The 15719-nt window shown below is 37.3% G+C and overlaps 1 non-coding gene across 1 annotated transcript; it reads left to right on the top strand.

Annotated features, from left to right (window-relative positions):
- The first annotated feature begins 15612 nt into the window (after nt 1-15612).
- LOC127088997 (small nucleolar RNA R71) lies at nt 15613-15719 on the top strand. The gene has a single exon (XR_007790779.1). It is a non-coding gene; the product is annotated as a small nucleolar RNA R71 (small nucleolar RNA).

Below are 15719 nucleotides of genomic sequence, written 5' to 3'. Positions count from 1 at the left end.
AAAGAGAGCATAATACAAACAAAATGATAAAAAGTCCTAATAAACATGTGAAATTCGAGTCAAAAACACGGTGTAATTCAGTGTGATCAAATTCTCCCACACTTAAACCTTTGCTTGTCCTCAAGCAAAACTCTTTATAGTTTATGCAAGAAAATCTGTATCAACTAGATCTAATTCGAGGCAAAAAGACTTACGAGTTCATTCAAGGAATGTATCGATAGGTACTAACGAATCGAACTAAGGGTATTGTAGTGACACTTCCCGCAATTGCGATCGTAGGCTTCGTTCCTATACAAATCAATCCACATTACCCCACCATACCTAAGCCTTCTTTTTGTTTTCTTAAAGTCCTTTTCATTCAGGTGCAATCACATTAAGCCCGTTATCCATACATACTCATAATAAAGTGACCGGTTAGTGATTTTGATCTTAAGCATGGGGCTCTGGTACATAAGTTGGTGTAACCCTTTTATTCATCCCAATTTGCAGTTGTGGGGGATTGGATCGTAATCCACCCTACCAAGTTCAGCACCAGATACCTCTGAACCAACAAGCAAATAGGCTTATTTTTTTATTTTTCTAAGCATGGGGCTCCGGTACATAAGTTGCTGTAACCCCTTTATTTAACCCAATTTGTAGTTGTGGGGGATTGGATCGTAATCTACCCTACCAAGTTTAGCACCAGATACCTCTGAACCAATAAACAAATAGGCTTATTATTTTTTTATTTTTCATCTGCATGTTCCACATATGTCTTTATTTTGCTGGGTTAAATGACCGTGTGAGAGTCACCTAGCCCGTATTTTCATGCGATTTGAGAACAAAGCAGGAATTTTTGTGATCATTCACTTATTTTCATCGGCCCCCTACGTAGAGCATGCTTAAGTCGGAGCTGACTGCTAGGATAAACTACTTAAGGGCTTATTTGGAACAAAAGCTGGGGCTACAACATATGGGGTATCGGGATCGACTCTTATAATCATGAAGCCTAAGGTGTTAAGACAATACCGATTTTTAGAAAAAGTTTTTCCCAAGTCTTTTACATCCTGTTATAAACCTGTCTTATAGCCTAAATGTTCAAGATGTACTATTTTCTTGGCTAAATTATTTTGGTAAGGTTAAAGAAATGGGGGAAATAAGGATACACTACACAGATGACTCGTCAGACACATGTTATTTTATTGAAAGGGGAAAACAAGCAACTAAAACATAAAACATACTAAAATTAAAGGAAAACGGTAAAAAGCGATAAAAGTAAAGGAAAGCGATAAAAAGCAATAAAAATAAAGGAAAGATGAAAAGCGATAAAATCTCCTCCCACACTTAAATCGAACATTGTCCTCAATGTTTCAATATGAGATACGGTAGGAGTAACCTGGAAGAGAGAGAGAGAGATAGAGAGAGAGAGAGAGAGAGAGAGAGAGAGAGAGAGAGAGAGAGAGAGAGAGAGAGAGAGATCAACAACGGCCTACATATTGAATATAATTGATCTACTCAATAAGAGTTACTTATTTAATGGTTAAATTTAATAAAATCATTGTTTATAATGAGTTATTAAATAGAGTAACTCATCTATAAAGTATTCTCTGAGTCTAAGTATCATAAACTAATTATTAAATTTATGAATTAAATTATTTTATAATTTATATCAGTCAAATAATTAGTTTGTAATAAAGCAGTGGTTTCTGCTTATAAATATATTGGTAAAGTGGAAATTACGTGGTCTAGTCGACATACAAACTCTTGCTTAAATTTAGAAGGTCGGCCGTATGTCATTAACTTAACTTGCTATTGATAAACTGAAGTCTCACATTCAATAAAATATAAAGTTTGAAATAAATTTATAAAAATAATATTTCTTGTTTAAAAGTTTTGTTTTTATAAGAATGATTTAGATAGATTAATGTTGGTCGTAAGCGGATGTATTTAAAAACGAGTTTATATATATTGTTGGATGTAAGCGAGTGGTATTGGAAAACTATATTATAGTATAGTAGTTATAACAAACTAATATAATTAACTGTTATCTAGTAGCTTCATTCTTCCATAACATTATATTTGATTAGTGGGGGAAAGATTTTTTGAATAAGTTTTTCAATTAATAATTTTGTTTGTATTAAAAAAATATTTATTTTAATATCATAGTCACTTGATATCATATACAATATAAAAAAAATTCTGCCTGAGGTGTATATATAATTTATGGTAATCGATCAGCCAAATAGATATACATATGTCCCATAGCTCCAGTAAGAAAGCCACTTTTATATCTTGTTTCTACTGTCACAATTTCTCCATCTTTTATCTTGATTGAACCCGGTTTGGGATAACTTCCTGACATTCCCACAACATAACATTTCTCATTACCTGGTTCCTTTCCATCTCCATATGTTGGTTTCGAAGTATACAAAGTCCTTCCATCCTAAATTAATAAAAATGCTATAATATTTAGAGGTGCTTTATGATGTTTTAAAGTATACAACTTAGAACAATATAAAAAGAATAAAACGTATCACTTAAGCAACATGTCAAGTATTCATAGTTTATTAAAACATATGTACCAACATAATGATAAAGATTACAATGAAATAAGAAAATGATAATGTTATATAGAGAGAACATTACCTGTCCATATAATGTTGCATTAATGACACCTGTATGCACATGAGAAGGTGATGCAGCAGGAATATCATGAGCAGGTGAATGATCGCGTCGATCATACTCATCATCGGTCCCTTGCCCATCGTCCATAGGAATGTTAGGTGGCAAAGGACTGGTAAAGGGTGGAGCATCAAGATCGTGTGTCCAGCTCCTCGCATGTCGCACATCTGTACGCTGAGAGCAAGGTAGGACAACACTGGGTACGGCTGCACCATGTATCATGAGGTAGAAACCACATTCTCGCCGCACCTTGCATAATTTCATATCTTTCAAAAACTTCAAGTTAATGGTGTGGTGAGGGAGTGGTTCTAAGGTGGATAACTCAGCGTGTAGATTCAACGCTCTAGCAATGGAGGTAATCAAACCACCGAAAGAGATGGTTCCTCCGTTTTTAAGGATGGCAGACATATGGGCCAACATGAAAGGAACAAGATTGATCCTGCGATTAGTGAGGCAACCCTATAAAAACAGCAATTCTCGGGCATTTACTTTGTTAGAATTTTCCCGGCCAAATATGGTACATGCCAAAAGGTATCTAAAAATACGTATGGCCGGGTTATAGATATTAGAAGCCAAAATTCCTTCAAAGGAAGTGACATTCACATTAGATAATCTGTTCCAAAAAGTAAATGCCTCAAGTGCTCATTCAGTATCCAAGGGCGTCTCACAGATGGCACCTTCACCATAAGGCATTCCGAGCAAACCCGCTAAAGCATCGGTAGTGTACTCGTATTCTACATTAAACATTCTAAAACAGACGGTACCTACCGTGCTAGCGGTGCCGGGGTAACCAGTGTAAATTAGGGAACTCAAAAATTCCCTAGTGAGCCTATTGTAGGTGGGTGCTTTACTAGCAAAAATATCGTGTAATCATAAATTATCAAGCATATGGAAAACACTATGGTATGTGCCTAGAGTGTACAAACAGTCTTCGTCGACATACCTGGTAGCGAGGATCTCCCAAGTTTGCAATCTTTGCAAAATCTTGTTTTGTCGCTCACCGGGCTTTCCTCCAAGAAGAATGATGTTGTTAAACTCCATTCCGGCCATTAATGGTGATTGTAGAGAAAAATGAGAATTTATATAAAAGAAATGAAAAAATGGAGTTTAATGGATTTTTGGTGGAGAAATGGAGAAGTGAAGTTGGGAAATTGTAATGGTTTGTAGTGAAAATGAGAAGCTTGGGAATTTTTTATGAACTTTGGTGGAGTTGGGAGAAGAAGAAAATGGGTTTGGAGAGGTTGAAGAAGGTATAAATGGTGAAAAAGGGAAATCTGACCGTTACGTCATGGCGCCCGCCATGTCTTCGGATTCGGTTGGGCCGGCTATGCTCATTGCTACTTGGGCTTTTGTCCCTTTGTCTTCATTTTTTGTAAAAAAAGGGGGTTGCATATAGGTATCCATGAATGCTGTTTTTTTGTTTTTAATTTAAGCTAGATAAAACAAAATAAAACGAAATAAAATAAAACAAAATAAAGTAAAACAAAATAAAATAAAACAAAACAAAACAAAATAAAACAAAATAAAATAGCAAAGTAAAATAAATAAAATAAAATAAAATGGACATAAAAACATAATAATAATAATAATAATAATAATAATAATAATAATAATAATAATAATAATAATAATAATAATAATAATAATAATAATAATAATGCATATATATATATGTATATGAAGAATCAATAATAATTCACGAGTCCAGAGATCTTAGAAAAAATAAAGCAAGCATAATGTCAGAGGAAACAATAAAAATAGGCATGAATAATAAGTAACGGGAAAAATAGGGAAATTCAAACGGTATTTCTCGATTCATGATGGCATCAATGCTCGGGGTACGGTGGAGTCTCTTCGTCTTCATATCCTCGAAGCTCTGTGATTTGGCGTCGGAGATCGACGATCTCATCATGCAGCATATCAGTCTCGGTGTCGTGTGAGGCAACTGATACTTCAACCTGTAAGGCAACATCAGCAAGCTCCTGACGAAGCTGAGCTATCTCCATGCGAAGCTTAACCAATTCGGACTGCATGCTCGGATTCTGGAGATTCAGATTGTTGGTACGGACTTTGATTCTGATCGGTGCATCTACCGTTTCTCCCTGCCCTTCTATGGCGTAGGCCCAGTTGGCCTGATCAATCACACAAGTCACCTGAGGGTCAGGTAAAGTGAAGTAGTAAATGGTCTCACCCTCAATTGACAACCTGTATTGGTTCGGTTGGAAAGAAGATCTCCTCATGAGGCCACGGTCCAGACAGAAATCAATATCCATCAAGGTGTAGTTGCAATAAGACGTCAGGTGAGATAGTCTTCTATCAAGTCCCAGGGCTGAGGCTATATGAGTCACCGTGCTTCCAACATGTATAGGGCTCACAGCAAAGCGAGCATTAAGGTATAAACTCTCGATCAAGAAAGCTCCACAATCTACCGGGCGTGGCTGAGTGGTACAATACATGAAGAAGATCTCTTCAGCACTCACATGCGTATCAGGGTCACTCTTTCCCAGGAAGGTGTGGGAAATGATCATATGGAAGTATCGGAAAGCAGGGTTGTGAATCTTGTTGGAGATTTGGGTGGAAGGGTCAGGACTACCTCCACACGTAATATCGCTCCAAAACTTCTCGACGTCTCAGCTCAGAAAGTAGCTCATGGGGATCTCAGATGAAGCATCATAGGCAGTCTGAAAACCGAGCAAGTCACCGAAACGCGTGTGGTTGAAGGTGTATTCTGCCCCAAACAACCTGAAATTAATGTATCCTCCGTCACTGGCGTGACCAACATAGGGCCTGTAGATAAGCGAGCTCAGGAACTCCAAAGTCAGGTTCCTGTAACTCACGTGCATAGCATCGGTATATTCATCCCACTACAACTGATTGCATAAATTCTTTACACTAGGCTCAGTGCCTAATGCCTCTATGCAACTCGAGTCGGGATATCTGGTGGGAATCATTGGGCGCTGTGAAAGCATGTCGTAGCACTGCTCTTGAACTGGGTCATGAAAGAGTACTGGCATAGTATCGATATTCTCCATTCCTGAAAAGTTAGATTAGAAACAGAGGACACTTGAAATCACAAATATTATAACTGTTAGTCTCCACATAGATATACATATATATAAAACATATAGAAATATAAATTGAAAATAGTAAAAGTAAAGGAAAAGAAATCATGGGTTGCCTCCCATGCAACGCTTTGTTTAACGTCGTTAGCTTGACGATTCGAACTTTATATGTTAGAGGTAGGAACTGGAGGGTCGGCCAGAGTTTGGTCATGACTTTCTGTGGGTATGTCACCTCCTTGGTATTGCTTCAGTCTTTGTCCATTTACCACGAATGGATTACAAGAGTTGTTCCGGATTTCAACTGCTCCAGATTTTAGGATTTTGGACACCTCAAAGGGGCCTGTCCATCTTAAACGCAGCTTACCTGGAAAAAGACGTAATCTCGAGTTGAAGAGGAGAACAAAGTCTCCTATATTAAATCCCTTTTTCACGATCCTTTTGTCGTGCCAAGCTTTGGTTCTCTCTTTGTATATAACGGCATTCTCGTAAGCGTTCTGGCGGAGTTCCTCCAATTTGTGAATATCAAGGATTCACTTCTTTTCAGATGCTAGGTAATCCAAATTTAGAGTCTTGATGGCTCAATATGCCTTGTGCTTGAGTTCAAAAGGTAAGTGGCATGACTTCCCGTAGACCAACTGGTATGATGTAGTTCCAATAGGGGTTTTGTAAGCAGTTCTATAAGCCCACAATGCTTCTGTTAGCTTTTCAGACCAATCTTTTCTAGATATTGATACAGTTTTCTCCAAGATCTGCTTAATCTCTCTGTTAGATACTTCCACGTGACCATTAGTCTGGGGTGATATGGTGTTGCTACTATGTGTTTTACTCCATATTTCCTTAAGAGTTTGTTAAATATCCTGAATATAAAATGTGATCCACCATCACTTAGGATAAGACGTGGTACTCCAAATCGGGGAAAGATATTATTCTTGAACATCTTAATGACTACTCTCGTGTCGTTGGTGGGTGCGGCGATAGCTTCTATCCACTTGGACACATAGTCAACTGCTACCAAAATGTATTTGTTTCCCAATGAAGATGGAAAAGGTCCCATGAAATCAATACCCCAAACGTTAAATAATTATACTTCTTGGATGCTCTTCAAAGGCATTTCGTCACGTCTTGAGATGTTTCCAGCGTGTTGGCACCGGTCACATCGGACAATATAAGCATGGACATCACGCCATAATGTCGGCCAATAAAGACCAGCTTGAAGGATCTTAGCGTATGTCTTGGATGTGCTTGAATGTCCACCATAGGGTGAAGAGTGACAATGTTCTATGATGTTTCTGACTTCTTCTTCCGGGACGCAACGTCGAAATATGTTATCAGTTCCTCTTTTGAAAAGGAGTGGTTCGTCCCAATAGAAGTGTCTTATATATTTAAAGAACTTTTTCTTCTGTTGATAGTTGAGGTCAGGTGGTATGATATCAGTGGCTAGATAGTTCACAAAATCAGCGTACCATGGTACTCTGCTAATTTCTGAAATCGTCCCAAGGTTGTCTCTATTAGGTTCAAGGGGAGCGGTATCTATCTTAGCTGTCAGTCTGTCATAGGTGAAGTCATCATTTATAGGTAAATGATTTGGCTTTAACTGTTCTAATCTGGAAAGATGGTCAGCAACTACGTTTTCTGTTCCTTTTTTGTCTCTAATGTCTAAGTCGAATTCTTGTAGCAAAAGGATTCACCTGAGCAATCTCGGTTTTGCATCCTTTTTGCTCAGAAGGTAACGGATAGCTGCATGGTCTGTATAGACTATAATCTTAGATCCTACAAGATAAGACCTAAATTTATCGATTGCAAAAACTACAGCTAGAAGTTCCTTCTCGGTTGTTGTATAATTTAATTGAGCGACATCTAGGGTTCTACTAGCATAATATATTACGTGTAGTTTCTTATCTTTTCTTTGCCCTAAAATAGCTCCTATAGTGAAATCGCTAGCATCACACATCATTTCGAAGGGTTTAGTCCAATCCGGGGTTTGTAGAATGGGTGCTGAAATTAATGCTTGTTTTAACTGATTAAAGGCTTTGATGCATTTTTCATCGAAAATGAATTCAATGTCTTTCATCAGAAGGCCGGTCAAGGGTTTTGTTATTTTAGAGAAGTCTTTTATGAAGCGTCGGTAGAAACCAGCGTGTCCAAGGAAACTACGGACTTCTCTAACTGTCTTAGGAGGGTTAAGGTTTTCTATAACTTCTATTTTTGCTTTATCGATCTCAATGCCTCTTTCAGATATTATATGTCCTAACACTATGCCTTCTTTGACCATAAAGTGGCACTTCTCCCAATTTAACACAAGGTTAACTTCTACGCATCTCTCTAGGATTTTCTCAAGGTTAATAAGGCAGTCTTCAAAGTCTAATCCACACACCGAGAAGTCGTCCATGAATACTTCCATGATTCCGTTGAGATAATTTGCGAAGATTGACATCATACAACGTTGGAAAGTAGCTGGCGCATTACAGAGTCCAAACAGCATTCGTCTGTAAGCAGACGTTCCGTAAGGATAGGTAAAGGTTGTTTTCTCTTGATCCTCGGGGTGAATGGGTATTTGGAAAAATCTAGAATATCCATCAAGATAACAAAAGTAAGAGTGCCTGGCAAGACGCTCCAGCATTTGATCTATGAATGGAAGGGGGAAATGGTCTTTCCTAGTTGCCTTATTGAGCTTCCTATAATCTATGCACATACGCCATCCTCCTTATATGCGTTTAACGACATGCTCTCCCTTTTCGTTCTACACGACTGTGATGCCTCCCTTCTTGGGTACCACATGTATAGGACTTACCCACTTACTATCAGAAATATGATAGATTATACCAGCTTCCAATAGTTTGAGGACTTCCTTCTTCACCACCTCGCTCATCACAGGGTTGATCCTTCTCTGATGTTCTCTGGAAGGTTTTGAATCCTCCTCTAGTGAGATCCTGTGCATACACACGGATGGGCTAATACCTTTTAAATCAGAGATGTTGTACCCTAAGGTAGAGGGGTATCTTCTTAAAACATTCAAGAGTTGATTCGTCTCGTCTTGGTTTAAGGTGGCACTAACTATTACTGGGCGATTCATTTCTTCATCCAAGAACTCATATCTTAGGTTCTTAGGTAGTTCCTTAAGTTCTTGGGCTGGTTTTTGAGAATTAGGTGAAGGGTCTGGAGTATGATCCAGACATTCGTTAGTGTGAGGTTCCGTTTCCTCTAACTCGTCACCCTTTTCATTCGGGTTTGAAAATGGTTCGATCTTAGGTTCTCCTTGATCGAATTCTCTTATGTACTCATCTATGATATCGATCGCATAACATGCGTCTCCTAGAATTGATGCCATAAGGAATTTTGAAAGAATGAACTCGATCTTTTCATCCCCTACTTCGAAGGTTATTTTCCCTCTTTTAACATCTATTATAGCTCCGACTGTCGATAAGAATGGTCTACCTAAAAGGATAGGGATATCTTCGTCTTCTTTGATATCCATGACCACAAAGTCTGTTGGGATATAAAGTTGACCGATCCTAACTGGGATGTCTTCTAAAATGCCTACAGGATACTTAACAGACCTATCGGCTAATTGGAGGACATCTTAGTTGGTTGCAATTCTCCTAAGTTTAACTTTTTACATACAGCTGAGGGCATCAAACTCACACTAGCGCCTAAGTCTAGGAAAGCTTTGTCGATCACATGACTCCCTAAAATGCAAGGTATAGAAAAACTACCGGGGTCTTTCTCCTTCTTAGCAAGTTTATCCTCGGAAATAAAATTGCATTCCAAGGGTTTTGGATCGTCGAGCCTACGCTTGTTGGTTAAGATGTCTTTGAGAAATTTGGCGTAAGACGGAATTTGGGTGATAGCTTCGGTGAAAGGAATCTCTACATGAAGCTTTTCTATTAATTTTATAAATTTTTGGTATTGGTTATTGACTTTGGTTTGTTTAAGTCTTTGCGGATATGGGATTGGTGGTTTGTACGGGGGTGGTGGTTTGTAAGTTTTACCCTTGGCTTCACCTTCTTGGTTGGTTTGTTTCTCGGGTTCCTCCGGTTCCTCTTCTTGGTTGGCAGGTATAGAAGTTTTGGACTCGCTCATTGCTGAGTTCTGAGGCCCTTCGTAAGCGGTCCCACTTCGTAACGAGATAACGTTAGCTTGCCCTCGAGGGTTTGGTTGAGGTTGTCTAGGGAATTGGCCTCCAGATGTTGTTTCTGGGGCTTGGTTTTGTGCTACCTGTGAGATCTGGGTTTCAAGCATCTTGTTATGAGTGATTATATGATCAACCTTGGTTCCTAATTGCGTTATAAGTTCGTTTACGTGAATGTTCTGGTTTAGGAATTCTTTATTTTGCTGAGTCTGGCCCGATATAAAGCTTCCCATGATCTTCTCAAGGTTAGACTTCTGGGGCACAACTTGCATAGTGTAGCGGGGTTTTCGTTACCTTTAGGTTTATTGACTAAACCAAAAGTTAACATACAATTCGAGTCGCCACCACACTTTTATTTGTCCAAAGGAGAGGCTAAAAAGCGAACAAAAGCCAAGTAAGAAGTTTTTCAAATAAAAAACTAATAAAAATGTCAGAGATCTAGGTAAGGGGGTTGGTTATGAAATGGGAAGGTTTTACGCACCCAAAATATCCTTAGTACTCTAAGGGAACCCTTTTTGTAAATATGTGTTGTAGGTTGGTATTTGTGAAAATATTTATGCAAAAGATTGGAGGGATGAGAAGAGAATAGGTTATATTTATAAATTTTGTTATTTGAATGGATGAACCCATTGCCTACGTACCATCACAAAGGAGAATCAAAACCTTGGTGTTCGGGGTAAAAATCTCAAAGATTGGTGAATTGATTTTAATCAAAAGCCTGAAGATCTTTTGTTATCAGAGGGATAAAACTAAACCTAAACCAACAATCCACCATGTGAGGAAGGCTTTAACATGCTAGTGAGGGGTTAACCCTATAATAAGCATGGAAGGCTTATAATCCAACACTAAGGATAAGGTGAGATTTACATCAACCACTATGATAACTCAAACCTATGACTAATGTTTTTGAAAGGTTTTAACAAAATGGTCATTGGAACCACAAAACAACTTGAAATGGGTTATATTTACAAGTTAGATTTATTTACAAAAATGGGGTCAAAGTTGGATTAAAGTTTATTTACAATGAGTATTTATGAAAATGGTTTTGAAAAGTCAAAGGCTTAATGCCTAGGTTTCTAATTTGAAATAAAGTCAAAGTTTTGAAAATAATTTTTGGCTTGGTTAGAGTGGGGAGAAGAAGAGAAGGGTTATTCCTAAAGCATACAAAGATAAGAGGGGAAAGAAAAACCCTTGGAGTTCCTTTTCTTGGAGTCATAGAGATGACTCAATATGCTCATTTCCTTTGGACTTAGCACACAAAACAAGCAATCAATAGATTGAATTCAAGCTCCTAGGATCTCCATTTTGGCTTGGATCTTAACTTGGCTACCCATGAAAATGGTCCTCTTTTCACAATCTCAAGGTGGGATCCCTATCACACAAAAGCAAACATCAAAAGTTCACAACATAATAAAGGGAATGGACAAAGAATAAGTTTGGAGGAGAAGTCCTTTTGAGGTCAACTTTGAATTTTAACATTCTAAAGGCATGAGTCCTAGTTGCTCTTCAACATATTTTGCATTCTAAAGGCATGAGGCCTAGTTGCTCTTGAACTCCTTTAAGCATGGGTAAATCCTAATTCTAAGTCCTTTCCCCTTTTGCATTTGGTTCACATCAAAACAAACACAAAATAGAAATATATTTATACACAATAATAAGCTCAAATGAGCAAAATAAAAATGACATAAACATAAAATATGTGCTCAAGTGAGCAAAGATAAAAATCAAGATGAATAATGAGCAAGAAATAAATGGCATTAAAAGTAAATGACAAGAAAAATAAAAGCTCAAATTAAAGTTAGTAGTTAGTAAAGTTATGTTAGCTTGTCATAAGACAATGTAGCGCTATGTTAAGCAATCGTAAATGGACAAATGTAGTAGTCACACCTATCTGAGGCCGGTCAATAAGAATATAGGCAAAGAACACAAGTTAGAGATCATGACTAGTAAGGCAAGCTCCATAAACTTGCCATGCCAAACAAAAGGGGAAGGGTTGTATTGACTTTTGGTTATTTGCTTGACCAAGAAGCAACCTATCTTTGACACAAAATAACTCACTTGATCATGGATCAAGTTGAGTTTGGTTTGGATCAAAGAAGGTTAAACTTCTCATTTGTCAATACCAACCTCAAGACTTCAACTCATTGGCCATTGATGGAAAGAAAGGGATGAAGATGAAAGGGAAGGGGTAAGAAGTCAACAAACAATCCCAATTGATCAAGGGATAACTCATCCTTGATCAAATTCATTCACCTTTCTAAGTGATGATCCATAAGGACATTCAAACCACAAGATTCAATGAATTTGATCAAAGTTGAATCAATTCAACCTCAATCAACACCAAACAGAAGAGAAATGAAGATAACAAGTCAAGAAGTCAATGATATTTTTTTTGGTATTTTTTGAATTAAAATAAAATAAAAATAAAAAATAAACAAATAAGGTTGAACCTCAAATTCAATTCAAAGTAACTTCAAAGAGTCCAATTAAATTCTCATAGGTTCAACATAGTCAAACAAGCTTTGACTAATTTTCTCACAAATTTTTGAAATCAGAAAGTAATTAAAACCAATTAAAAACAATTAAAAATAGCATAATATGAATTAAAATCTCAAATAATCTCAAAACAATCAAGAAATTATTGAGACTATTTTTCGTTGACTTATCATGATCCATAAATGCTATGAAAATATTTTTGGATTTTTTAAAAGTCAAAAAGTATTTTAAAATGAATTAAAAGCATTAAAAACCAAGTAATTCATAAAAAATATCAAGTGAAGTCACAAAAATAATTAAAAATCATACTATGAAACTAGATTTTTCAAGAAATTTTTTGGAATTGGTCTCATATTTTTCTGACTTCAAATGAATTTTTAATGAATTTTTGAAAATAAAAGGAATTAACAGAAAATAAAAAGAAAATGGAATAAACGGAAAATGCACAGCCATCAGATGCGTTTCATTAATTGACGTGGCACAAGGCAATGGTTTGGATTTGAGGGAACACGCTACTCATGAGTCAAACGCGCCACACAAAGGATTAAATGAAGTAATCAAAATAGATGGACACGATTAGACACTGAAATGGAGATCCAATGGCCAAGGAGCAAGACACGTGGTGGTGGTGGTGGAAACCACCGTCTTCTTCGGCGAAGCAACAGAATCCGACCAAATTTATAGAGAAATGAATCTTAATGAAAATTAAAAACAAGGCCATGGAAATGAAGCTCGTGTGATGTAGATCATCACTGTACCAATGGATCTCCCTCACTCTTCCTATATTGAGAGAAAGGTGAAGGAGAAAATCATGGTGTTCACTCGGATTGCTCATGAAATGAAGAATTGAAAGCATCAACAGCTTGCCTCAAGTGTGAGGACTTCAAAAAACCACAGAAACACAAGGATACTACATTGAATTGGGAGATTCAAATCCAAAAAGTTTGAATGGATACCTTCAAATGGATGAACTCCTGGCCACAAATTCTTCAAGATCTTTGCTCCTTCTTGATCTATGAATGTAATGGAAGTGATTGGCTAAGGAATCTGGCTTTAAAACTCAGCTAATGATGCTGAATTTCAAGCTCGAAAATTAGAGAAAAATGGAATGATTCCTCTGGTAAGGGTGTGGTTTCACTTCTGCAGCACTTGGGATCTCCAAAAGGTTATTGAATGAAGCTCATGGCGCCTTTATTTATAGGTGAATGCATCAGCTGATCACACTTTGCTCATGTGCATGGCAAAATGGAATTTGAATTGCATGGGCCTTTGTAGGCGTGTGGAAGGCCCAATGATGGGTGAAACAACTTGCTGAGCTCAAGTGAAATGAACTTGGACGTGCACATTGAACTGAACAAGCTTGCAATTTAAGTTTCACCATAAAATACTAAAATGCACCTAAATGAAAAGAATTTCGAATCTCCCAAATGGTGAATCCAAAAGACTAATGTGAGTAATGGTTGGAAAGCCCTTGAAATAAGGAACAAAAGTCATGTTGGGAAAAAAATCATTTGGCATGTGCAAATTGATGAAAACTGGCTGGGAAAATCCAAGTACAAAACATGTCCAAATCATTTTGAAAAAGTTCACCAAAAACAAGCTTAATCAAACCCCTTTGTCCTCATGATACAAGCTTCAAATGAAAACACCTCCAACATCAAAGTTATATATACTTTCAATATAGTCAATCTAGACTTAAAGATTGAATCATTTGGATTTTCTATGACAAAGTTATGGGCATTTGAAGTTGGGTACTTTTTCAAATTCAATGAATTAGGTCCAAGATGACCTATAATGTTTTGCATTATCACATGTATTTATTTTAGGATTATGAAATTTTTTCCAACATAATATTTGAATTAGACATCTAAAGCTTTCCAATTCATTTGGTATCACCTCAAAATCATAAAAATTAAAGAAGTTATGCCCTTGGTAAGTTGACCCAAAATTAGGGTTTCAATCAAAACGACCTATAATGTTTAGAAATTAATGATGACCTTCCAAGCTTCAAATGGATTTTTGATGAACATGAAAGTTGTTCATATGGTTCTTATAAGCATTGTTACTCTTGGGGTCATCTTCATTTTACAAACACATCAAAAGTTATATCTCATTGATTCTCAACTTAGTCAGATGACTTGATTGGTCAACTTTTCAAGGCCAAACTTCCAATCTTGATGAGTAAATGATTGAGGGGCCTCAAATAGGCTCATATATTCATAAAATGATGAATGAAATAACTTCCCTTGATTAAATTTGATCAGAGGTTGAGATTGCTTCATGGGCAAGGCACAGTCAAAGCACCGTGAAATTAGGGTTTCCTTGGGAAACAATCTTCAAGCCCTTGGGGTTATCTTGATAAAATTGGCAAATTGAGATACTTGTGAGACATATATGATGATTAGGAACTTTGTGGACCATTGTCATGCTTTTTCTCATCTTCATCTAGCCATTTCATTGGGCTTTGGAGCCTCCTAGGAGCATTGTGGAGCACATGATCACTTGAGCCTCAAAACAAAAAGAGTTAGTGACATATTTTTGTGCTTTTGGTTAGTAATAAATAAGAAAAGCAATAATATACAATACAAGCATGCTTGGTGATCTCAAAACACTCAAACAAGTCCCAACCCTAGGGTTAAGGAGCCAAATATGCTATGATCCTTGAGGCAATGCACTTGTGCAATAACATGATGCCATGAGGGATCTTAGGGTAAAAATTAGGGTCTTACACATAGGTTGGTTTGGTTTTTGGGCTTGATAACCTTGCGGTCTCTGAGGTGCATAATTTTGGATAGGGTTCTGGTTTTTATAGGAGAAATTTGGATGATTCTTCCATCCAGGGTTGTGAGTGTTTGAAAATGGGTTACCTTGGGCGTAATTCACTTGGTCGGTACTCAGTTGTTCAAAAGGTTACACTCCGCCGATTTGTGTCCTTTAGATTCGCAGAGTTCGCACTCTGTGTGGACTACTGCTACGGTGTTAGTGTTTGTAGACATATGTTCGATCTTAAGGGCTAAAGCGTCCATTTTCGCCTGCATGATGTCTAAAGAGCTTATCTCATGTATTCCACCTTGGGTCTCCTTTTTCTCTATTGATGCTCATTCAGTTCCCCATTGGTAATGGTTTTGGGCCATATCCTCAATTAGGTCACAAGCTTCTGGATAAGGTTTGTTCATCAGCGTGCCACCTGCGGCAGCGTCGATGCTCATCTTGGTGTTATAATGGAGTCCATTGTAGAAGGTATGAATGATCAGCCATTGTTCTAGGCCATGGTGTGGACAGACTCTTAATAGCTCTTTATATCTCTCCCAAGCTTCGAAAAGCGGTTCTCCTTGGTTTTGAGCAAATCTAGTTATTTGGTTTCGAAGAAC

The sequence above is a fragment of the Lathyrus oleraceus genome, chromosome 5 (assembly GCF_024323335.1).
Source record: "Lathyrus oleraceus cultivar Zhongwan6 chromosome 5, CAAS_Psat_ZW6_1.0, whole genome shotgun sequence".
In the NCBI taxonomy this organism is placed as follows: domain Eukaryota; kingdom Viridiplantae; phylum Streptophyta; class Magnoliopsida; order Fabales; family Fabaceae; genus Lathyrus; species Lathyrus oleraceus.
Note: the sequence above shows the minus strand (reverse complement) of the source record. Positions and strands in the feature narration are given on the sequence as shown.